The sequence below is a fragment of the Acipenser ruthenus genome, chromosome 50 (genome assembly GCF_902713425.1).
Source record: "Acipenser ruthenus chromosome 50, fAciRut3.2 maternal haplotype, whole genome shotgun sequence".
NCBI classification, from domain to species: Eukaryota; Metazoa; Chordata; class Actinopteri; order Acipenseriformes; family Acipenseridae; genus Acipenser; species Acipenser ruthenus.
The window spans coordinates 4,455,741-4,468,492 of NC_081238.1; the positions used below are offsets into that span (position 1 = coordinate 4,455,741).

The 12,752-nt window shown below is 40.5% G+C and overlaps 1 pseudogene; it reads left to right on the forward strand.

Moving 5' to 3' along the window:
- The first annotated feature begins 296 nt into the window (after positions 1 to 296).
- The window catches only part of LOC117963007 (PRKCA-binding protein-like), a 28,404-nt pseudogene continuing 15,948 nt past the window's right edge, over positions 297 to 12,752 (forward strand).

Sequence of the window (12,752 nt, forward strand, 5' to 3'; positions counted from 1 at the left end):
AGACTTGTGATACAGTATTGAGAAAAAAAATCATAATTCAAAGGACATCAAATGATAAATGTAGGCTATTTCAGTTGTGTTTCAATAGTATAGTTCTCTATTGTAGTTTTATTATGTCTGTATCATTCACTGGTGGTATGCCATGTGACCCCTGCCCTGGAGAGATCATCCTTTCTCTTTGGGATGATTCACTCTCCATTGCAAATGTGTTCCACACTGTGAAGGTGTCTCAGTCATTTTCTATATTTTTTGCAGAAGGAAGGTTTTTGTATATCAGGGACGAGGAGAATCGCAAGATGTTTACCGATCTGGATTATGAACTAGAGGAAGATAAGCTGTAAGTAACAGGTGCTACAGTAGTGTTAAAAATATAGAACTAAAGAAACACATTGTAATAATGGCACAGAATTGGGTGTAGGGTTAGCAAATTTAATTTTTTAATACGTCATAGAAAGGTGTTCTAAAAATTCAGTTACCATCTTGCCTCAGAAAATAGCCCCATTTTACAAAAACATGATTCATAATATTTAATATGATGATCTTTACCCATGAGTTACAAAAGGAGTGCAACATTGTAACTAGTGCTGGGGAAAAAAAAAAAAAAAACTGTATATTGTACTTCAATTGGGAATATGCAGATATTTGAAAGACACTATAGATGAAAAGTTGCAGCTGCTTCCTGCTCTCTGCTCCCTCATCACTTCATGTGTTGAAGATCAAACTCAAATAGTCCAACTTCAGTCAGACCATGGTGTCTGATCTTAACAGTGGCGGGTATAAACTAGGGTTGAGTTTGAGAACTCGAAACAAAAATCATTGCTGGAGCACTTCATTTACAAGACACTCTGATATATTGTGAGAAGTGTTAAATTTAAATCAAGGGAAGTGATGTTAAAACTTTACAATGCATTAGTAAGACCTCACCTAGAATATTGTGTTCAGTACTGGTCACCTCGTTACAAAAAAGGATATTGCTGCTCTAGAAAGAGTGCAACGAAGAGCAACCAGAATTATCCCGGGTTTAAAAGGCATGTCGTATGCAGACAGACTAAAAGAGTTTAATCTATTCAGTCTTGAACAAAGAAGACTACGCGGCGATCTGATTCAAACATTCAAAATCCTAAACGGTTTAGACAATGTCGACCCAGGGGACTTTTTTGAACTGAAAAAAGAAACAAGGACCAGGGGTCACAAATGGAGATTAGATAAAGGGGCATTCAGAACAGAAAATAGAAGGCACCTTTTTACACAGAGAATTGTGAGGGTCTGGAACCAACTTCCCAGTAATGTTGTTGAAGCTGACACCCTGGGATCCTTCAAGAAGCTGCTTGATGAGATTCTGGGATCAATAATCTACTAACAACCAAACGAGCAAGATGGGCCAAATGGCCTCCTTTCGTTTGTAAACTTTCTTCTTTTTATTTATTTCTTAGCAGGCGCCCTTATCCAGGGCGACTTAAAATTGTTACAAGATATCACATTATTTTTACATACAATTACCCATATATACAGTTGGGTTTTTACTGGAGCAATCTAGGTAAAGTACCTTGCTAGTCTAGCTATACGAGGCATTGAGACAATTATTTCAGTTTTTGCAGCCAGTGCACAGGCATCTTCCCACAGGTTGTTATAAGTGCTGTCTACTCTTTTGTCCCCAAGCAGTGAAATTAAATTGCTGACTTGTTGACTGACTTTCACAAGATCACATGGTGGGTTCTGAAGAGCATTGCTGAATGGAGTGAGATACTGCGGTAATCCTTGGCACACAATAATACAGACCAGAAATTCAAATGACTCCATTGCTCTGGCTATGGGTACAGTGGTGCCACTACACTTGTGTTCTGCGTCTGTTTTTAAATGATCAATGGTGGCAAACACATTTTCATAGTTCATGATGACCTTGGAGAGGCATGCATCATGCTCAGACCAGCGGGTGTCAGAAAACGTCTTTATACGCGGCTTAGGGTCACTTTTATTCAAAAAACACTGCTTTCTTTTTGGAGATGCAGTCACATAAGAACATAAGAAAGTTTACAAACGAGAGGAGGCCATTCAGCCCATCTTGCTCATTTGGTTGTTAATAGCTTATTGATCCCAGAATCTCATCAAGCAGCTTCTTGAAGGATCCCAGGGTGTCAGCTTCAACAACATTACTGGGAAGTTGGATCCAGAACCTCATAATTCTCTGTGTAAAAAAGTACCTCCTATTTTCTGTTCTGAATGCTCCTTTATCTGATCTCCATTTGTGACCCCTGGTCCTTGTTTCTTTTTTCAGGTCAAAAAAGTCCCCTGGGTCGACATTGTCTATACCTTTTAGGATTTTGAATGTTTGAATCAGATCGTCGCGTATTCTTTGTTCAAGACTGAATAGATTCAATTCTTTTAGCCTGTCTGTATACGAAATGCCTTTTAAACCTGGGATATTTCTGGTTGCTCTTCTTTGCACTCTTTCTAGAGCAGCAATATCCTTTTTGTAACAAGGTGACCAGAACTGAACACAATATTCTAGATGAGGTCTAATGCATTGTAAAGTTTTAACATTACTTCCCTTGATTTAAATTCAACACTTCTCACAATATATCCGATAAGTCTTGTTGGCCTTTTTTTATAGCTTACCCACATTGTCTAGATGAAGACATTTTTGAGTCAACATAAACTCCTAGATCGTTTTCATAGATTCCTTCTTCAATTTCAGTATCTCCCATATGGTATTTATAATGCACATTTTTATTGAGAATGTAACAAGTTTGCTTACTATACCAGAATCTAAGTCATTGATGTAGAAAGAGCAGATGACCTATTATTATTATTATTATTATTATTATTATTATTATTATTATTATTATTATTATTATTATTATTATTATTATTATTATTATTTATTTCTTAGCAGACGCCCTTATCCAGGGCGACTTGCAGTCGTAAACAAAAACACTGATCCCTGTGGTACAAAGGAGTCAACGTAAACTCCTAGGTCTTTTTCATAGTTTCCTTCTTCAATTTCAGTATCTCCCATATGATATTTATAATGCACATTTTTGTTGCCTGCATACAATACTTTACAATTTTCTCTATTAAATGTAATTTGCCATGTGACTGTCCAGTTCTGAATGCTGTCTAGATCATTTTGATTGACCTTTGCTGCTGCAACAGTGTTTGCCACTCCTCCTATTTTTGTGTCGTCTGCAAATTTAACAAGTTTGCATACTATACCAGAATCTAAATCATTGATGTAGATTAGGAATAGCAGAGGACCTAATACTGATCCCTGTGGTACACCACTTGTGTTTGCAGTTCCAACTTCTCTTTCTGTGTACTTTGTTTTTGGTCCCTTTTAAAAGCTCTGTAAAGTGACTTTTTTCAATGAATTTTTTTTTTTAATTGATCTATTAAACCATTTTGACCATTTTGTTTTAGATTTAGATTTGTCTACTTTTGGGATGTAATTGTTTTGCGCCTCTTGTACTATATTTTTAAAAAAGCCATCCTTTTTCTGTGGATGTTTTCTCTATTTTACTACAATCTACGTCTGTTAGTCTCTGTTTCAAACATTCATAGTTTGCTTTTCTAAAATTGTAAACCTTAGCTTTAGTTATAACTTTTGGGGTTTTAAAAATACTTCAAACGATACCATGTTGTGATCTGAGTTTGCCAATGGCTCTCTGAACTCTGTCTTCGTTATTTGAAAAGACTAAATCAAGGCATGCCAGCCCTCTAGTCGGTGCCTTGACAAATTGCATGAGGATGCAGTCATTTGTCATTTCCACCATTTCAATTTGGATCCAGACAGATTGACGGCCGTGTATTCCCTCCTCCCTTCTCTAGCCCCACGAAACATTCAGAACATAAACAAATAGACAACGCACAGACAAGTCCTGCTGCAGAGTCCCTTCATATATATAATATCTATTTGTGGATCGCACAAGATTACTGAAATATTAGGAACCAGTGGTACGCACAGCGCGTAGCGTGTGCTCGGCTGCGGGCGCCCATGCAAATAGACTTGCAAACAGTGTCACACATGTTGGTTTCCTCAAAGTACTTTTAATGATTTAAAAAAAGCAGCATCAAATAAACAGACTCCCAAGTGTCCTACAGTAGAGACCAGGAGGCTGCAGGTTATCTACTGTGTTAAAGAAGTAATAAAGCGGTAATAAAGCTAATAGAAAATGTGTTTTAAAGCACCAGTCAACACCCCTTTAACAGCTCAGACTGTGACAAGCTCACTGTATGCGTGTCTCTGAGCTGGGGGCTTCACTGGGGTTTTCTGTTGCTTTGTCAGGGGGATCCCCACAGTCCCTGGGACAGTCACCCTCAAGAAGGACCCTCAGAATCTGATTGGGATCAGCATTGGAGGAGGAGCTCAGTACTGTCCCTGTCTCTACATCATCCAGGTAAGGAGTGTCCCATCATCATCCATCAGGTGAAGCTCAGTCCCTCCCTGCATTTCAAGTGCTTCACTTCCAGGACAGTGGTGTCCATAGTTAAAGTTTAAATGGAAGCCGTATGATTTTTCAAATACGACTGGTAATTATAAGGAGGGCTGTAGATCGCTTATTTACAGTCTTAAAAGGTATTTCAAGGTATTTCACGATTTAAACATGTTGTCACATTGAAAATTGATCATTTTCTCTACAGTTATTATACAACAAATGTTCCTAAATATTTAAATGCATATCTGAAAAACAGTAAATGGTAAATTGTAGAATATGTTATGTACACCATTTCTCACTAGAACCGCTGAGATTTCAGACTGCATACAACCGCCGCACCTGCAAAATGTGCGGCTCCATTTTAAAACAGCTTCGATATGAAAATGAAAAACAAGCAATCCGATACAACTTAATATTTTTATTTATGAACATCATACGTAACATTTTCAGAGCAGAAACACCATATTTACATTGAAAATTAAACATTTTAATTATTTTTTTCAAAAAGAGCACATAAACATGAAAACTGTAATAAAATAAACTTTACGCAAAAAACTTCTGTGTGAACAGGTGTAGAAAACGGTGCACATATAAAATTATAAAACATAAACAACTAGTTATAAAAACAGCATAAAACAAAAATAGAACAGAACTTATGCAATGTGAAAGTGCTTTGAGTGAAACAGAGTTCAAAGGCTCCGTCTGTCTGTTCAAAGTTCTATTGCAGCTTTCTAAGTATAATCTACGCGGAAAACACGCTTTTCAACTGTACCAGTGCATTTGTCACAGACTGCCTTTTCACAACAGGCACAGACATCAAAAGTTCTGTTTTTATTGCATTTAGCAACCTGGCATTGTCTTTTATTCCGTGTGCCAGTGGGCGCAGCGCTGGCTGAAGGTTGAGGGGCATTTGCCAGCCGGCTTTCGTGTCTCTTATTAAAATGTTTCTGCCGTTGCTCCAGGACTAGCTGCAGAATTAAGTTCCTCCGGGATATTGTGTTTCCGGTGCACTCCTTGTACAAAACAAAAGCCAGGTCCAAAACATTATAACAAACAGCCACAGGCCACCTGCGAGAACCACCTTTGACAGAATACTGCCGTGCCATTTGATCAAGTACATCCACACCGTACTTCGTTGCGTTGTAAAATGCAACACTCTCTGGCTTTTGTTTAGCATGAGTCCCGATCTTCACTGATTTGTGCAGAGAGCTTAGAATAAGCATTTTTTATTTTTTTACACCTGTAAGTAGCGTAGCTATATCACACTGTATTGTGATTCAATGTGTAGTTTTTGACAACTGCTAATAAAATAAATAATAATAATATATGATGTGTAGAACTCGACGGGAGTATGTAATACGTTTTTTTCACAATGACTTTGATTTTATTACAAATCCCAGACTAAATTGTCAGCTATATTGTATTGATTTCAATATGCTGCATAAACTGCGGGTCTGCCAGTTGAAGAAGCAAGTGCTTATAACTTATTAATTCTTTATGATTCTGCAGCTGAAACACCGTATGGGTATTTTGTTCAAATATTTAGTAACACTTAAGAACGGACATGTACGAGATATTCACATACACGGAGATATTTAAATTTGAATTGCAAAAGCCGTTCAGAAAGCCGCTATGGTGATGCTAGTGTTAAGAAATTCTAATTTCACCATCAGTGAATTATCAAACAAAATAAAAACATATATACATGTAAAAATAACAGAGAATATTTAGCAGAAATATTTACAGTCTTTGATGCAGCTGGTGTCTTTTCTCTGCAATCGTCTTATGCTGCACCCCTTGTGTCACCAGCGTCCACAGATGAGCCACCCTGGTGCATCCTGCTGTCTCCTGCCATTCGCTAAGCTAAAACCTGTTTAATATGTTCCCTCACTGTGGCAGAATGTGGTGCGTTCATGTTCACAGCACTGTGTTGGAGGGCTTCTTGTCCTAGGTTTACGACTGGTTACAAAGATTTCAAGTACATTACACCCTCGCTATAACAAACCTTTTGGGGTCTGTAACAGGGCAAGGTGCCCTGTACATTGTTTTCTGTATTTTATTTTAGAACAGAGTTCCCCTCCGCCCCTGTGCAGTGTATTTTGTATTTATTTTGTATTGGGATTTAGTATTGTATTTTATATGACGGCCAAGCGCTGCAGGTTTTGTTTTTGTCTTTATTGTTATTATTATGTTTAGATGACGGCGTAGCCGTTTGTTTGTTTTTTGGTGACGTGGATGGGAAGCCCCATCCACATAGTAATTAATAAACTCGTGCAGATTGTGACCGAGGGGTAATAGAATAATTAATTGCAAGCTAGTTAAACCCATCGGCCACGATATAAAAAGGCTGCAGCTCTCCAGCTTCGGGGTGGGTGTTAGGAGCGGAGAGAGCGAGAGTGGAGAGAACGGAGAGAGTAAAAGGAGTTTAAAAAGATACAGGATCAGTGAAGGCTATAGCTCAGCCTGACCTGTGTTTTATTTTGTGTTCGAGATTTGTTTTGTTTAACCTTTTTATTTTGCTCTGTGAGCACACAGTGTGTTTTTGTTTAAATATTTTATTTATTTTAGTTTTGCAAATAAAACGGCAAACGCCACCTTTACCTGCAGTACTCCCTGGTGTCAGTGTTTTCCCATCCCTGCTTCTGCCGTGACGTCACCGCTCAGTCACCCTGTCACAGGGTCCAAGCCTTTTGTTCGTTATATCGAGGGGTTCGTTATAGCGAAAGGACAATTAAAATGAACAAACACTGTTGGAGTAAGTTAATGAGATTATATTGTGAATACAAGTAGAATTACATGTACTTTGTTTGTTTCATGTATGCAGTATTCTGCGTTTGCTTTATCCAATTCGTTAAATAATTAAAATGCCGTACAAAAAGCCTGCGTTACTCCGTTTTTCAAATGATCAACATAAAATTATTTTTGTTTCAGAGGCAGTTGCACAGTGCGCACTTCTTCTAAGATAAGAGTGGACTTCACTGTGAGGTAGCATCCCGTGAGTACAGACTGGGATGTTGACAGTGTGTGTGTTGTAACAACAATCCTTAACCCTGTAAGAATTAGTCTTCAGTCGATTCAGAACCAAACTCGATATTTATTGCACTAATAAATGATCAAAGACAATCTCCTGATTGCTAACTAACAATTAACAGGTCGCTGTGGGCCATGATCTAGGCTGCTAAAACTAATTAATTTTTACATGACATGCCTTTTAAACCTAGAATAATTCTGGTCGCTCTTCTTTGCACTCTTTCTAGAGCAGCAGTATCCTTTTTGTACAAGGTGACCAGAACTGAACACAGTATTCTAGATGAGGTCTTACTAATGCATTGTGAAGTTTTAACATTACTTCCCTTGATTTAAATTCAACACTTTTCACAATATATCTGAGCATCTTGTTGGCCTTTTTTATAGCTTCCCCACATTGTCTAGATGAAGACATTTCTGAGTCAACATAAACTCCCAGGTCTTTTTCATAGATTCCTTCTTCAATTTCAGTATCTCCTGTATGATATTTATAATGCACATTTTTATTGCCTGCGTGCAGCACCTTACACTTTTTTCTATTAAATGTCATTTGCCATGTGTCTGCCCAGTTCTGAATGCTGTCTAGATCATTTTGAGGTACCTTTGCTCTGCAACAGTGTTTGCCACTCCTCCTATTTTTGTGTAGTCTGCAAATTTAACAAGTTTCCTTATTCTCCAGTCTGTCGGTACAACCCCTGTGTCAAGAGACTGTTGCATGAGCTTTCTCTCGAGTGGAAGACAGTGAAGACGTCGTGCGGACAGAAACGCTGGTCTAAGTTAAGACCCCCCAGAAAATTGTTTCGTTAAACAGACTTAAGACTCCGTCATAACAAAGTCTGCAAAAGCGACTTAACCAATTTTTTGGTCTTAGACTTAAGTCAGCTTTGTGAATACGGCCCCAGATTTCTAAGTGATGGCACTGGTGACCTTTTTCACATGTGCGTTACTCATATGCAAGGGTGGGGTCAATGACCGTTACTGACACAGTATCCACAGAGCATTCTCCCAGAATGAAAAGAATGACTGAAAACTTGTCTAATTGCAGACGGGTTAGTGAAGAGGCTGGAAGAGCTGGAGAGAACAGCAGAGCTGTACAAAGGTAGGCAGGAGTTCACTTGTATATGAGAACAGCAGAGCTATACAAAGGTAAGCAGGAGTTCACTTGTATATGAGAACTGCAGAGCTTTACAAAGTATATATATATATATATATATATAAAGAAATACTAAATTAAATTGTATAATGTAGTTTCATTGTGACGACGGAATAGCCCCACCTATAATAATTCAAACTGGAAACAATGCAATGTCAATCAGTTATGTGTGTATGCATGTGTGGAAGGGTTAGGGTATTCACTGACACAGGAGACAGAAGATTTTATTTGGAAACACCGCACAGGTGCCCAGATTTATTTACTTTTCTTATTACTTGTTTTATTTACTTTAGCCCGCAGAGGGCGCTGTTGTCCGTGGTCTGGATACTGCCGACAGTAAACCAGGACCACGGGGTTACCAACACAGGTATCCAACTCCGTGCACCTTCAAGTGCTCAAAAGTAATAATGAAAACAGAAGGCGAAAGAAAAAGGGAAAATAAAACACAGTAATAAAACTACAAACAAAAGTGCTGCTTATGCAGTGCCCCCACTGCCGCTAAGCCGGTCAGCACGGGTCTCCGTCCTACACTCAGCTGTGCCTATACACTGGGGTTGGCCAGGGTTCCCCGTATCTATACACGTCCCCTCGGGTAGGTAATTATTTCTTTTCTTTTTTTTTTTAATTATTTTTTTCAGAAGGCTGTCCCCTCAGTCGGGCTCGCCTGCTCCTTATTTCACGCTGGCCTCTTCCGCCAGCGACACTGTACTTTCCCCAACCCGGCCACCCGAGCGCATAACCAAGCCAGTTCTTATGGGCCGAGCAGTCGCCCAAGGCCCGCCCCTCAGCCACTCAGAGAGAGGGAAAGCACACACACACTCTTCCCCACCTCTCCGTGTCATCGCCATGACCGACAGGCGGATCCCACGAGACTGCTGCCCTCTACCTGCAGTAATACGGATGTGCCAGACAGTCAGTCCAGATCTCCCCTGTTACAGCATGGTATTAATGAAAAATGCTTAAGTTTTTTATTTTTATTGCATTGTTTGTACCTGTGTTTTTCTAAACTTCTGAGATTTGCTAAATTTAATTTATGAATGTGTATTTATGTATGTGTTTGTGTTGCACAGGGCTTATGGAGCACACCAAGAGACTACTGCAGGCTTTCTTTGAACTGTCCCAGACACAACGAGGTAGGATTCATAAGTCATCTTGGATCTAGTGAGGTTTTTTATTGGTTACTGTAGTGGTCTCCGGCTAAGAGAACAACTGTTGGGAAGCAAGCGAAGTGTTCTCTAAGGTTAGCCACCAGACACAATATGAATCATAAGAACATAAGAAAGAACATAAGAAAGTTTACAAATGAGAGGAGGCCATTCAGCCCATCTTGCCTGTTTGGTTGCTAGTAGCTTATTGATCCCAGAATCTCATCAAGCAGCTTCTTGAAGGATCCCAGGGTGTCAGCCTCACAATTCTCCAGAAATGTTGTTGAAGCTGACACCCTCAATCGATCAGTCAATCAATAAATAAATATGTATTACTTGTCATGATGCACATGCATCAGCATAGGAAATGAACTGAATAAGTAAAAGAAAAGCAATAGGCTAGTGTATGTTAATAAACTATAACAATAAAAGTAACTGACAAACTAATGTTTAATAAACTAACTGTCAAACTAAAGTAACACAGCACCCCTACACACGTTAAATGCAGCAGCAGCTCTAGATTAATTTTGAATATATGTACAGGACCAATATTCAAGACATTTAACAAAATGGTGAAGCAACTCGCCAGAATGGGAAACACCAAATTGCTCAGCGACTTGTGTCTGATTTCAGTTTTTTTTCAAGAGCTCGAACAATTTCCAACATTTTGTAGCAAGAGAAACCGCGGCGCATTTTGCCATTTACTTACATGCTATTTTGTAGCGCTGAGGTGCACTCATGAAAATCAGAATACAAAACGAGTCAATGATAGGACGGCGGTTCTGGAAAGATTTAATAAACCAATCGGTGTGCCTCAGACACTCGTGATGACAAGGCATTTTCAAAAAGACTGAATACACCATTTGAATTGAAGTTTGATGATGGTGAGTTATCAGGTTACAAAATAGTACTGTATCAGTTGTGAACAAATCGCTATTGGTGCCATGAAGGTGTTCTTTTAAGCAAAGTTCCTGTTCCTTTAGCCGATGCATTTACAATGGGAACAATCTGTTTCACCACAAGGGTGTTGCTATACGCAGAGACGACTGTATCCTGTAACAATTACCCACTTTTCCTGTCATATATTTATTTTTTTCTTTTGAAGTAAAACACTCCAGCTCAAAACAAACACGTTCTTCCTGGTACTTGTATGTTTGGGTTGTTTCCACAGTGTCCTCTGTTGTTTTTCTGTCAGTTTGATTGAGTCTAGCCTGCGGTTTTGTATAGGTTTTACTTGGAGTTAATGACTGAGTGTTTTGAAGTTGTTGATGAGATGCACTGCTGATCTCTTGTTATGATCTCCAGCGTTTGGAGACGTGTTCTCTGTGATTGGAGTCCGGGAGCCCCAGGCTGCTGCCAGCGAAGCCTTCGTGAAGTTTGCAGAGGCACATCGCAACATTGAGAAGTTCGGGATCCGACTGCTCAAGACACTCAAGCCTGTGAGTAGAGAGACAGGGATACAGGGAGGCACCTGTATGTGTGAGTCTGTGAGTAGAGAGACAGGGATACAGGGAGGCACCTGTATGTGTGAGTCTGTGAGTAGAGAGACCGGGATACAGGGAGGCACCTGTATGTGTGAGTCTGTGAGTAGAGAGACAGGGATACAGGGAGGCACCTGTATGTGTGAGTCTGTGAGTAGAGAGACCGGGATACAGGGAGGCACCTGTATGTGTGAGTCTGTGAGTAAAGAGACAGGGATACAGGGAGGCATCTGTATGTGTGAGTCTGTGAGTATTATTATTTATTTCTTAGCAGACGCCCTTATCCAGGGCGACTTACAATCGCAAGCAAATACAAATACATTCAAGTGTTACAATATAAGTCCTACAATAAGAACAAGAAATACAATAATTCTCAAGTGTGACAAACCACAATTCAATAATACAGCAGATAATAGTGAAAGTTACATCAGGATATGATTAAGTACAAAATACTACAGATTAAACACTTGGCAGATTACAATATTCTGAGGTACAGGATTAAATGCAGTAAAATAGGGGGCAGATAAGAGCAAAATAAAGCATATTTAAATGAAGGGTGATAGTGTCCCAGGATACAACAGAGGAGTTCTACAGGTGCTGTTTGAAGAGGTGAGTCTTAAGGAGGCGCCGGAATGTGGTCAGGGACTGGGCAGTCCTGACATCTGTAGGAAGGTCGTTCCACCACTGCGGAGCAAGGGTGGAGAAGGAGCGGGCTCGGGAGGCAGGGGAGCGTAGCGGAGGTGGAGCCAGTCTTCTAGTGCAGGCGGAGCGGAGAGGTCGAGTGGGGGTGTAGGGAGAGATGAGGGTCTGGAGGTAGCTGGGTGCAGTCTGATCAAGGCATCTGTAGGCTAGTACAAGAGTCTTGAACTGGATGCGAGCGGTGATCGGGAGCCAGTGGAGCGAGCGGAGTAGTGGAGTAGCGTGGGCGAAGCGAGGTAGAGAGAACACCAGGCGAGCAGCAGAGTTCTGGATGAGCTGGAGCGGACGGGTGGCGGACGCAGGGAGGCCAGCCAGGAGGGAGTTGCAGTAGTCTAGGCGGGAGAGTACCAGGGCCTGGACCAGGAGCTGGGTAGCATAGTTGGTGAGGAAGGGTCGGATTCTTCGGATGTTGCTCAGGAAGAATCGGCAAGTGCGTGCCAGAGTGGAGATGTGCTGGGAATAAGAGAGGCAGGGGTCCAGGGTGACTCCAAGGTTCTTAACTGAGGAAGAGGGAGAGAGTGTGGTAGATTCCAGAGGAACAGAGATAGAGAGATCAGAGGAGGGGGAGGAGGAGGGAAAGAAAAGGAGGTCAGATTTAGAGAGGTTGAGTTTGAGGTGATGCAAGTGCATCCAGGAGGAAATAGCAGACAGACAGGTAGAGATACGGGAGGAGATGGTGGAGTCAGAGGTGGGGAAGGAGAGGAAAATCTGAGCATCATCAGCATAGAAATGGTATGAGAAACCATAGGATGCGATGAGGGGGCCCAGGGAGCGGGTGTAGAGAGAGAACAGGAGAGGACCCAAGACTGACCCT